Raw genomic sequence first — 13,565 nt, forward strand, 5'->3', positions numbered from 1 at the left:
TCATTACTGCATAGGGTATATTTTTTTTATCCAAACCAAGTCATTCCTAAAAGTAAAAGAAGGTGCTATTAAATAACTGTACTAGGACAACAGGCAGAAATTGACTGTACCAAGCAAACTGGAATGTGTGGCCATCCTACCAAACAGTCCTTGCTTATTAACTGGCACATTTCCCACAAAATTTTTCATGGTAGGTAACCAAAAGTCAAGCATGTCTTATGTCTGAAGCATGCAGGGTTAATCTTCCCTGTCCTTCAAAGCATCTAATAACACTGAGTGGGGAGTGGAATAGGTAACTAAAAAAAAGCTGCTGACCTTAATGCGAAATGGAGGTAATCAGACATTCTAGACCACTATTTGTCTTCTCAAATTATAAGATAGCTGGTTAAATGTATTCTCTGTCTGAACCAATAGATGTGGAGGGAAAAACAATGGGGATGCAAGGAAGGAGAAAATTTTCTACAGTTGTGGCAAAGCACGTGGCCATATGGGGGAGTTTGGAGGAAGGAATGGGAAAGGAGCAGCAATAACTCTGTCCCTTCACATGGAGAGATGGCTTTAGAAGCCTTGTTCTTTGTCTTTTGTGCTACCGTTCACATGATGAATATATTCCTGTGTGTGTTCAGATTAGCTATAACCCCACATCATTTATGATTTCTCAAATTGGGCTAAATAGATAAGAAAGGCAACAGGTTGCATGTAATTAATCCCTGTAATCTAACTCCACTTCTTTCACTTCCTCCCCAAAACTGCAAGGCAAGTGAATGAGAGGAAACTTGTATTTGAATCCATTTTCATTGACATTCAGGAAATAAATCATTCTAAATTTCTGTACTTTCATCATCAGTAGCTGCAAATCACTTGTCCTCTTATAGAAACAGGCCATGCCAGGACAAATTTGAAAATACTGCTCCGTGTAACAAATAAGAGTACCTTGTAGGAATCCAAGTTTACTGAGTTGCTGTGTCAAATGGGAAGCAATGTTTCCCTTAGCCTTCTTTCATTTCCAAACGAATGTCCTATTTAGTAAGCTCTTTCCTATCCATTCTGCACTCTGGGTGGGTTTGTGAGCGGTAGTCCCATTAGCGCATGTAGATGACATCTTCTCATTTGTTTGGTTTCCGGGTCTTTCTTCAGGGCTGGATTTTTATTACTAACCATTCTTCAATTTCATGTTTGTGCTCTCTTTCGTTTTCTTTAAGTCAAGCGTCAGTGTTAGAGCTCAGTTTTTTTCTGTTCGCACATTTATTATATCCTGATGCAAAGAGATATGAGAGGGAATTATTGGCAAAGCGTACTTAATCACTGTAAATATTTCCTGTTATTTGAATTCATGATGAATTTTAATCAGGTGGAAAATGTCCTTAATTGGTCCAATTTAGAATTCGAAAATAATCCACTGAAATAGTGTGTGACAGTGTTGGTTTTAAATTTATGCATTTCTCATCTTTAAGGTGAAAAATGGGTGGCTCAGTAGATATCATTGTTTTTTCATTTAGCATCTACACAAATAAAATGATCTGATGATTGTTGGCCACCCTGATCTACAATGTAGGAGCTTCAGATTATTATGACACTGGTGGTTGTGACTTATTTCTTCAAATGACGATGTTCTGTCTTTGAATACATTTAAATATTGGAACCTAGTTTTAAAATACCTCCTTGGGATGATTGCTTTCATAGTCAGTGGAAAAATTCAGACTTTGTGAAGTCTAACTCTGGCTTACAAGTTTGGCATTCAAGATGTTTAGTCAACTGATCCTTTCACCTTATCTAACCTGAACTCCCATATTTTCCTGCCTGGTTTCTATTCTATGCCATAATTTTTACCTACTCTTCCCTTGTTATTTCTAGGCCTTCTTATTTGCATTGAAAGGGAATAGATGGTGGTGATTAAAGCTTCTTCATCTTCTTAATGGGGTACTATGAGGATTAATTTAGCTAATGCATATAAAGCAACTTACAGTGCCTGGCACATAGTAAGTGCTACCTAAGTGGAGATGTGAGTTTTTCTGTCTCCTTAGACTTCTGCACCGTCCAGCTCAGAACTGCACTGTCTTCACTCTGTTTTGAATTCTCGCTTAGCTGTTTGAATGAAATAAGATTTGTTTCTCCTGCGAGGAGAGGTAAGATCATTCCCAAGGCTGAGGAACTGAGGAGACTAAGAAGGTGCTTATCCCAAGAGACCCTTAGTTTTCCTCATGTGGGATGTTGGAAAATGGTAAGTTACATTTGTAAATCACAGGGGGACTCTAAAAAAGCTACCTGTGAGCCAGTTTTGGCTCAGCTAAGATTCTGAGCATATAGTGTTATTGTGTGATGACATTCTGACAAGTGTCTTTCTAGTAGGCTCAAATTCATTAGTAATTGCTCTTGAGTTAGAATAGTCATTATAGCATTTGTAGGCCTTTCAATTTGATTCCACAGAAATGGCCTCATGAAATTGGGGAACAATGAAGGGTTCTTTACAAAAGAGAAAGAGGTACACCTAGCATCCTTATTCACTTTGCCTTAATTTATGTCACATCCTGAGCAAGCGTGGGTCGTCTCTGTGTTGTTTTCAGTCAAAAGTTTAGTTGGTAGCACAAATGTGAATTTTTGATCATGTAGATCCTGACTGAAACTTCTTAGAATTTTGTGTTTCTGTCTGTGTTTACAAACGCCAATAAAGATTAGTAGTAAGAACGAGGAATTCCCAGGACTGAAAAGTGTACCAATAAATGCAGGCAAACTGGGCTCCAATGTGGGAATAAATTCTAATTTGTGTCAATTTATACTACTAGCTAGTAGTGACAGTGGCACCAAGACTCTGTTTTCCTGGCCCTAATTATCTAAATGTGTTTTTCCCCTAGTGGTAGGGTTATTGACGTCAGATGCACAAACAAAAGATTCCTTGTAGGTGACAGGCTTGCCTGAGGTTGCCTTTTCCCCAAAGCCAGGAGGCATTGTGTATAGATAGCCCAGGTGCTTTGGCCAAGACTCGATTCCTGGGGAGTCATATTAATGGATCACTGTGTCAGTGGTGATACGCAGACTTCAAGTTGCACACTCAAACCTGGAGAACCTGTTGCAAATGCTGATTCTGGAGTGACCATCTCAGGGATTTAGATTTAGTGTACTGCAGGAGAGACCCAGGAATCTGCATAGTGTTTTTGCTGTGAGTTCTCTGCACTTTGAAAATAACTGCACCAAGAGCTGTGTAGCAGTTTTGGTGCTTGCTCTATGGGAAGCACAAAAGGTGTAGGCTTCTTTTATTTGATTCCCTTTAATCAACTTCCTCACTGACTCTTATAAACTTCATAACCTCTGCTGCTTCTGAGAACTTCCAACTGTGTGGCACCAGAATCTCTTCATGATTTGCTTTTTATAAGTGGGTGAAGCGGAGCTATGGATATTTGTTGAACTTGTAGTATGGGTTTAACTCTGTACTATGATTTTACATATTTTATTTGTTTAGTTCATTTAATGCTCACTGCAGCCTATGAAATGGATACTGCTATCCTTGTTTTACAGATCCAGAAACAAATCTATAGAGTCATGGGTTTGTCCACTGTCACTCAAATAATGAATCATAGAATTGGGATTCAGATTGTAAGTTCAGGGAGAGGACTTATAAATACCTCTAAAAACCGAAATCAGTCAAAGGGAGAAATAATGTTTAAAACCCATTTATTGCTTACAAACTGTAGTCCAGAGCCATCTATCTCCTCTGCTCCTGAAGAAACAAGCAAGCAGCAAGTCAACCCCTCCCTTTCAACCGTCAGGTTCAGACACGCCCTCGGTTGCCCCGGTAATTACCCACTGACATGGAGATGAACTTCTTTCCACCCCTGAGGATAAGCAAATCCACTAAAGCCAGGTGAGATACTCTGGAAATGTTACAATTTTATCCACAAGATCCAAACTCTTCCTTCTTTAAAGCCCATACCCTTTCCATTGCAAAGAATGTATAATATATCTGAATATTTAGCTTCATCTTCCTCCATCCAGACGCTATTCACCCAAAACCATGTTAATGGACTTCGGGGACATTAATGGACTCCAGGCTTAAGGAGTGATAACGTGTTATCTGGTAAAGTTGAGTTGTTTCTTAGACACTAATATGAGCATATGTTATAATATCTAGAATTGTTTAGTGAACTAGTAAAGGAAATGCTACAGGTTTATGGTCCTGCTGCTCTAATAAGGATTTCCTTCCTTTCCACAGTGTTTCTCTATTTTGTTGGCCTTGTCTGACTGAGGCCACCAATTACCAAGTATTAAAGGAGACTTAATCCTCATCCTCTGAGGACTCTGCAATCTAGTTGAACAGATAAAAATAACAACAATGGAATCACCCAGAGCACTTTCCCCTCCCCTCTCCACTTGGAAGAAGAGTGTAAATGATACACCAGATTATTTTAAAGGCACTTTGCTGGGCATTAATTAATAGTATTACCATGAATAACAAAGGAAAATTCACTTCTTTTTCAATTCTCAAGTTTCCCTATTAGCTCATTTAGTTAAGTAAATAAAGGTCAGTTTAATGGAAAAAATTAAATAAATGATAGTAGAGGCTTTTATGGTTGTAAGGCAAAACTGGAAGGTAGCCTGTGGCAGCTCTCAGAGATCGGAAAGAATAACTGTAATTTTATGAATGATGGAGATTTGTGAAAGGCTGAGGAGTTGTGGTCTCACCAGGCCAGGAATAGAAAAAGGGCATAATATCACAGGCACCTGACCAGATTGTTCAAATTATCCAGCATCCTCCAGATTGAGAGCAACTGATTTATAAAACGATTGTCATCTGACTTGTAGCCTTCAACTTCTAGCACAGGAGTTCAGGGATAGTCTTGCTTAGAATCAGATCAATAGCTGAAGGCATCTCTCTGAAAAAGCCTGGAGCTAGGTCCTGAAAAGACAAACTATTTTGAATATGAAAATGGTAAAGAGAGGTAATTTCAAGCAGGAGACTAGCAGAAATATAGACAGAGAGGAAATAATGTATTTGGAGGGTTTTAAAATGCAGTGAAGGAAAATGCCTTGATGATGTTCTAGTTAGCTGTCGCCACACTGATGATATATCACAAACCACCTCAAAACTGGAAACTCAGTGGCTTAAAAACATAACTTATTCTCAAGGACCTGTGGGCTGGCTGGGGTGGCTGTGCTTCATGATGTGAGTCTGCTCATGTGTGTCCCTGATCTCGCCTCTCTGCTGGGACAGCAGGTGAGCCAAGGCATGCTGTTTTTATGGCAAAGGGAAGTATAAGATGAGCCCAAGCAAACATGCACATGCTTACATCATATCTTCTAATATCCACTGGTGAGAGCAATTCACATGGCTGAGAACAAAATAAAAGGACAAGGAAATACACTCTTTCTTTAGCAGGAGTTACAAAAAAGCTACCTGGCAAAGAGGGTGGATGAAGAATTGGGACCAATCGGGGAATCTATGATAGACTTAAACATGTGGTAGTATTGAGGTATAAACTTAGAATGATGATGAATATTAGGCCTAATGTTTATTAAATAATAAGTGCTCTGTAACTAATAATAGATGTTTAATAAGTAAATGTTAAATGAATGTGTGTGGATGAAAGAACTGGAGGTCAGTGACCTTAGTTTTAACATGATTACCGGTGGTTTTCAATGTAGTTTCTTGACCATAAGAGTTGTGTAAAGGAAAGAGTATTTTTGAAAAGTGAATTTGATACCCAGCCATCTCATGAATTGGTCAGTTCTACTGCAATAACCCAGCCACTCCTTCTTACCTATCACACTCCCTCCTATGCAGCTAATCTGCTGTGTGTTCTACTGTTTATCTTAGGCTCCTTTAGTTCTGGTCCTCATTTATTAGTTTTTGGTGCTTCTGTATTCACATGTTTGCAATCATGCTGTTGATAAGTGCAGAACTATCTTCTGTCAGTGCACGCTTCTGTAATGTGCTACAGCTTTCTTTTTAGCATTTATGTGTTACAATTTTGCTTCCTCCCACCTCCCCATTATTGCTCCCTTCTCCAAGCTTAATCGTTGATGAAAACTTCCTGAATTCTGTCCCTCCTTGCCCAGTACCTGCTTCTTATGCCCCAAATCTAGCTGATTTTAAGACTTTTTTCAATTGATAGCTTCGTATTTTGACCTTTTGACAATTCACATTATACTCTTTAGCTTCATGAAAGTCTTGTGTATATTTTGGTGAAAGTTTAATTTTGAGCACATTTAGTAAGTATTTATATTTCTCTAATAAACTCATACTGTGTGGATATTTCATATAATAGTTTTCTTATGTTATCTGTCCCTATTTCATGGAGTCGAATACAATCTTTCTTGGAAGGATGATATTTGAATCAGTATATTACTATTTTAGAGCTTTTTGTTTGTTTTTTACAGAGGGATGGAAGAAGACAATTCGAGTAATTGTTTAAATGTCAAAATTTAAGGTAAACCTAACTACTAAAGGTCCCTCAGGTCTAAGTAACAAAGATGTTTGACTAACTAACATTCCCTAAAAAAGAACCCAAATTTCAAGACTAAGTTTTTTTCACTGTCTTCCACTTTTCTAGTTTTCCAAGAGTTTTCAATAAATAATAATAATTTCATCATGTCTTAAATACTGAGAAATTACTTAAGTAGCTAAGTTTGTGAATGAGTATTGGATATTATGAAAGTAGGAATCTTTGTAGGAGTTTCTGTAGTCTAAACCACAGGTTTCCATGAAGAATGCTACAGATTGTAGTTAGAGATGAGATACAGAAAAAACACACTCTGTGTCAACTCAGTGTTTATTTGCAGTACATTGAATGATGACAGTTATACAGAACTCCCTTTCTTTTCCATTACTAGTTTTGGATAAATAAAGATCTTTATGTCTCTATGTCTCTAGGACCAAATTGGTTATTGGGCTTCAGTAATATATATTTATCTAGTAGCCATAGTTACCATCCACCCAAATTTCTAGACACAATGTGACTACACTAGAACTTGACTTAAGGAGAAGACTCAATGAGCAGCCTTTTATTTCCTTCCAGGAGCCATGTTTTGAATGTAATTTGAGTTAGGAGGAGCTTTATACAATTCAAATGAAGTATTTGTGCAACAGTTTAGGACAGGGCTGAACAAACTTTTTCTGGACAGGGCTAGATATTAAATATTTTAGGTTTTTTAGGCCATGCAGTCTGAGTAGTGACTACTCAAGTCTAGGATCATAGCAGGAATGCATCTGTAAGGTGTATAGAAATAAATGGGTGTAGCTGTGTTCCAATAAAATTTTGTTCACAGACAGAGGTAGCTTACTGGGTGGGATGTGCTGAATTTAGCCTGAAGGCCATATTCACTCCTAGGCCATAGTTTGCAGATAAATGATTAGGAGATAGTGTGTGTGTACATAGGCACTAGGCAATATCAGTTTGCTTTCCTTATAGAATTAAACCATTGCATATTTTCTGATTAATATTCCATCATCTGAAAATATAACAAAACAAAATCTGTGGTTATTTTCAAAAACACTAATTCAAAAAGACATATACATCTCTATATTCATTAAAGCATTATATACAATAGCTAAAATGTGGAAGCAACCTAAATGCCCATCAATAGGTGACTGGATAGGGAAAATGAGGTGTGTGTATATATATATATATAATATATACACAATGGATTATTATTCATAGAAAAGAAAAGAATGAAATTTTTCATTTGTGACAACATGGATGGACCTAGAGGGTGAAGTAAGTCAGAGAAAGACAATTTCATTTGTATGTGAAATTAAAACAAACAAAACAAATTATTACCGATTCTCTCTGAGGGGTTGGGACCCCAACAAAGGTCCTCTTGCCCATTGTTGCTTGTGCCAATGGAAGGACACGAAATTCAGTTTAGCAGAGCAAAGCTTTATTCTTTAATCAAGGAATGGAGAGGGAGAGTGCATGCTGTAAAGACACCTTATTACTGAAGGGGGTGAGTGAAGACTTTTAAGGGGCCAGAAGGGTGGGACAGTGATAGGGGCATTGGGACTGGGGGAAGGGGTGGGCATTTCCAGGTATGGCTGGTCCATGCACAGTCTCTTAGTCTCCTTTGCATATGGTACCAGTTGTGCCTAGCAAGATGCATCTCTCCTGCCTGGGTTGGAACTTAGTTTGGCAATATAATATAATAAGGGTACAATGAGCTAAAAAGTAGGTTAAAGATGAAACTGGGTGGTCACCTTGAACTTTTCTGGTTGTGACTTGCTCTATAGTTTGGCCCTTGTGACAGGTATGTGTGTTCTGTAAGCAAGCACAGTTGCAGATTAGTTTTTTCTGTTTCCTCAGAGACAATCTGTCTAGTGGGGACAAGTACAAGCAGTGGAAAGGGGTGAGGAGTCCATGCCTTGGTGGTGAAACAGACTCATAGATACAGAGAGCAAACAGATGGTTGCCAGAGGGGAGGAGGAGGGGAAGATGGATGAAATAGGTGAAGGGGATGGAGAGGTACAGTCTTCCAGGTATAAAATAGATAAGTCACAGGGAATATGGTCAATAGTATTGTAACAACTTTGTATGGTGACAGATAGTAGCTGGATTTATCATGGTGGGCATTTTCATATGCATGTAAATAGCCAATCACTATGTTGTGCACAGAGCTAATACAAATTTGTATGTCAATTATTCTTCAATAAAATAGAAATGGTTGTTTCCAAAGCTGAGTAGATGTTTCCTTTTTGTCATGCAAATTAGCAAGTGTTAATTGGAAAACAAATTTTTATATGACTGAAATGTGTTCTGATCTGGAATTACTAATCTGTGCCTGATTCTGTTTGCCACACTGCTGTTCATGATTCTTATCAGCATTTACAGATAGATTCTTTTTTGGCCTCTCACATGATTTCTGAGCAGTCAGAAAATATCTGTTTAAGATCAAGAGCAGTAATTTTCCTTTCTGTAAAAGAGAAATGAATTGGCAAATAATGTAGAAATAAATTATTTCTCTTTATTACAGCTGGGTGCTGTTTAGGGTTCAATTAATAGAAGGGAGAATTTTGTTCATCTCTGGCTGGGCAGCAAACACATTGGCCTAGTCGTTTCTGTGCATGTTGTCTCAGAAGCTCTTCGGCTGTGATGTCCACACCCACTTCTGTTTGCATGTAGTGTGTTTCTTTGTCCCTTCTCTGGGCCAGGGTTTAGGCCTCATTTTCTTGGCCCATTGCAAATATTTTATCTAAGTTTCCATCTCTTTCAAAGAAACCTTCTTTCATGGATTCCCCTAATAATTGAACACTGTATTTCAAAGATGTTCTCTTAGAAAAACTACACTTTCATCGCTTCTCGGCCTTTTGGCTAAGATCAAGTGTAGTATCTGTTCTTATCAGTTTGATATCTGATACGTCCTCTGTCCAAGGACAATATATTAAATGGATTTTTGGAGCAGGGAGATGGAATAGGAGCTTGCTCCGTCCACTCCACGCATCGACCTGGTGTTGCAGTGCTTCCGGGAACGGTGCACCAAAAAAAAAAAAAAAAAAAAAGAAAAACTACACTTTCTAGGTGAGTCCTGAATCCCAGCCCCATTCTTCTCATCTCACCATTTATGTTGTAGTCAAAGTAAGCAGCATAACAAAGAAGCTTCTTTGGAGTGAGGATGTACCTAAGCGCCTGCACATCCCTACAAAGCCCACTAGTCTTTGGTAAGCTGAACAACTCATTCTCTCCAAGGTAACAGTGCAGGAGCTGGACCAATGTTAGACCTTTTAAACTTAATTTATTAAGTCATCACTAAGAATCTGCTGACTTTTGTTTGACTGATTTAGGGGGATGAGACATAATTTCATATTGTATTTATGGGGAGAAGCAGAAGAAGTAGCACAAGGTGAAACTAAGCATGTGAATTTATTTAGGGCATATTTATTGAAAGGAGAAAAGTAACTATTCCTTGAATGCCTACCAAGTGCCAGGGCTGTTGGTTCTGAAGCATCTGAGGCTGGGGAATTAGTAGCCTGTCAGGTAGGAAATGACAGAGCTAGATTTGGAACTTAATTCAGGCTCCAAAGCTCCTTCACTGTCCCTCCATCACATTGTCACATTAGCAGTACATACTGATTTAATGAAACAGGAAATTATACCTCTTCTTTTACTGCCTCTGAACTACATACGTACTCAGTAGGAAGTTTGAATTCTTTTAATATCACGAATAGATGACATCTTCAATTCTGTGTTTTTACTTGATCTTAGCAACTTAAGTGTCCTCATTTTCTTAACTGGATCAAAGGAAAATTTCAGAAACCTTTAATCTTCATTTAAATAATAGAAAAATGCAACACCTTAAATTATCGTTATTTCTTCCCTTTTTAACCACCAAAGTGCAGAGGATAGTTTCTGAGTGTCTATGATTCATCTTGTGAGAATAAGAGCTAACTTTTTAGTAGTGCTTCTGGAGGTCAGGCAGTATTTTAACACTTAGTGTATGTTGACTCATTTAATTCTCATGGCAACCTTATAAAATAGTTGCTACCACTATTCCAATGTAACAGGTGAGGACACAGAGTCACAGAGTTGAGCTGACTTCCCAACTACTTCATACAATTACTAACTGGAGGAGCTGAGATCCAAATGCTGGCACTCCACCTCCAGGTTCTGAGCTCTAAAGGAAATGGGCTCCATTGAGCTTTTCAGTGAGTCAGGGTACATGCAGGAGACAGAAACTATACCAGTTATTTTACAACAGAGACTTAATAAATGAACTGTAACTCCGTATTAATGAATAAGAAGACAAAAAGGGAACATTAAGGTATCACTGATAAGACATCTTCAGGAAGTAGTTACCACCTTGGGCTGGGAGAAGTAAAGGATGAGGTTGGAATTATTAACAGTTAGAAGCTTGGAGAAGGGGCTTCACAGAGCTGAAACTCACATATCTGAGGAGAAGGCATTACTTGGCTGGTGCCAGTGTCTCTGAGAGTGGAAAAGTGGAATCGTGGGATTGGTCTGTAGATGTCTATGGGAGGGAGTACTAGCCAACTGGTGTTGATACCTGGGGGTATCATAAGAGTGGTCTTCAAATGTTGGGAAAACTGCAAAGTGGAACTAAACTTTGCTGTAGAAAATCACTGCTCTTAGACTGAAGATCACTGCTCAGATGATGTGTTGACAGGAAGGAGGCAAAAGGAAAACCAAGAAGGATGAAGTCATTTCTTCATTCTGAAACCTTATAGTTCTCCTGCAACTTTAGAGGCAGAGCCTAACCAGGAACAGCTGGTAAAGTAACAATGTGGTTCTCAGAGTCCCAGTCCCAGTACCATAAAGCAGAGTTGGGTTTTCAAATAAAGCACAATTTTCAAGTAAAGAAATCTGTTCAAGATTCAGGGGAAAAAATGTACCATTGGAGAATTTTATTTGTTTCCTTTAGTACAGTGAAATCTTGAAACACTTTTTGTGAATGTGGTCTGACTTTCCATTAAAATATGGATTCTCTCAAACAGTGCCTGACTTAGACATTTTTCAAGGGCCAGCTCAGTGCAAAGCACATAGTAGGTACATAATAAATTACTATTGCTGGGGGGGGATGTGAGAAAGGTTTTGGTATAAATTTCCCTTGTAAAAATCATATTTATAGGCTTCAGAACATCTGTTCACATGGTAAGCTGAAAGAAGCTTGAGAATGAGTGTTTATTTAGGATAAGGGCTTGTATATGCTTGTGAATGCTCAAAAGAGTTTCCTTGTTTGCAAAAAGTTTATAAAGATTGAAACAATAACCCCCGGTGAGATGATCATTAATTAAGGAAATGAAGGCATCGATCTGTTTGATGATATTCCATGAGCAGAGCCACCGCCTGTGAAAAGTCAGGGTGAGATTCTCATTGGTATTTCAGGGACTTTTCCGGGTTGGTTGTCAGCATTCCCCCGTGTTACCTGTCAAAGGATAATGGATGTTACTGGGAACAATACTGACCCAGTAGCTATTCTTTCATTTTAATAATATGACTGGAATCAGGTTTATGGTGTCAGGTTGAACAGGATTAGGAAATCAGTCATGTCTTCGAACAATAACAACAAAAAAATGGGATGTGAGAGGAGGTAAAAAAAAGAAACCTTGTTAGTCTGAAACGAAAGAAGAAAAACAGCTACACTTATGTTTTTTATTCTGATTCTTTTCTTAGAATCACAGATGGAAAGAATATTTATCTGTGTTTTCTTACATGTTGGCCCACAGTATGTTTTCAAGTTCAATGTAGAAAAAGTGACATAAGGCAGTAGCTCCATTGTAAATCAGGAAGCTTGGTGTGAGCCCCCCATTGGCCAGGAACTGCTGTGTCAGTTTGGATAGGTCACTTGACTTCACTGGCCTCTTGCTTTCCTTTTTGTAAAATGACGAGGTTGATCATAATCAACATCCTGCATTTCCCTTCTCGTTCTTACAGTGTCTTCTGTTGTTTTCCTTGGCATGCTAACATGTATTGTTTTAAATGAGCCAGCTGAGAAGAGACCCTCACTTTTTCAAGACAGGTGTCAATGCCTCTGAGAACAAGTGTACTCCACCCCAAAAGAGGACTAGTTTTTTGACAAAATGATTTAGTTTATGATATATTTTACTAAAGTGAAGTTTGCCAGTCAGATGGATGAATGTGTTTTGATTGAAGTAAGATCATGTGCTAAGTGATGTGGATTTTTGCATTAAGTTCTCATTTTTGAGGTGGCAAGTTTGAAGCCAGTTAGTACGGGTATCAACTTGTGAATATCTTTACTCTTGTAAATACAATGTTAAAAAAATCTATATGTAATATGAAGCAAGTATGTGTTATATTTTCAAATGGAAACCCAGATGCAACATTTTGTTCATTTTTGGTTTTAGCACCAATTGTTACTTGTGCTTTAACAACTAAACACATAGGAATTGTTTTCTCTTAAGCTAGATCAATGGTCGGTCATCTTTTAATTGATCAGTCCATCTGTCCATCAAGCTATACACCCAACCATCCCAAGGGCTTATCTCTGACAGAATCACCAGAGGTATTTTAAAACAATGTTTTCTCTTTTGATGTCCATTTCCTAAGATTATAAACAAATAGTCCAAGTATTAGTTGTTTCAATTTTCATTCTTTGTAATTCGATTAGGGACGTACTTGTATTTCACTCCAGGCTCTTTTTATTTCTTACCAGTTATCTTGGGCAAGCCGCTCAAGCTTGCTGAGCCTCAGCTTCAGTCTATGAAATTGAGACCCTACTTCCTACCTTGTAGAGTTGTTCTGAGACTTAAAAGTCACAGTAGGTACAAAGGTTTTGGCACAGTGTCTGGCATGCATCAATTCCTTCCCCTACTTCTTGCTTACTCACTCACGTTCAGAAAAAAGGGGTGCTTTATAGCACTACATCGGTTTAAGTATATCTGTTCCTTAGAAGTATCTGAAACTGACTCTAACATCGCAGGGCTATCTGGAGCTCATAGACTTGGTAGAATGGAGAAGCTGGTGTAGAAAGAGATTAGAATCGAGGAGGTTCCTAAAGGCTGGGATATAGTAAGGAAGGAATGGTCCTGTAGTAGGAATGATTGAACAGTAAACCTAACCTTTCTTTTGCCATCTTCTCTCTCAACATTCAAAGTCAAGGAGGAG

The 13,565-nt window shown here is 38.3% G+C and overlaps 1 protein-coding gene and 1 non-coding gene across 3 annotated transcripts in view; both read left to right on the plus strand.

Annotated features, from left to right (window-relative positions):
* NELL1 (neural EGFL like 1) overlaps positions 1 to 13,565 on the plus strand; it is an 865,070-nt gene that overhangs the window by 500,289 nt on the left and 351,216 nt on the right. The window lies entirely within an intron of this gene.
* On the plus strand, positions 9,277 to 9,467 carry LOC118974073 (U2 spliceosomal RNA). The gene has a single exon (XR_005063654.1). It is a non-coding gene; the product is annotated as a U2 spliceosomal RNA (small nuclear RNA).

This window comes from Manis javanica, chromosome 11, assembly GCF_040802235.1.
Source record: "Manis javanica isolate MJ-LG chromosome 11, MJ_LKY, whole genome shotgun sequence".
Lineage (NCBI taxonomy): Eukaryota > Metazoa > Chordata > Mammalia > Pholidota > Manidae > Manis > Manis javanica.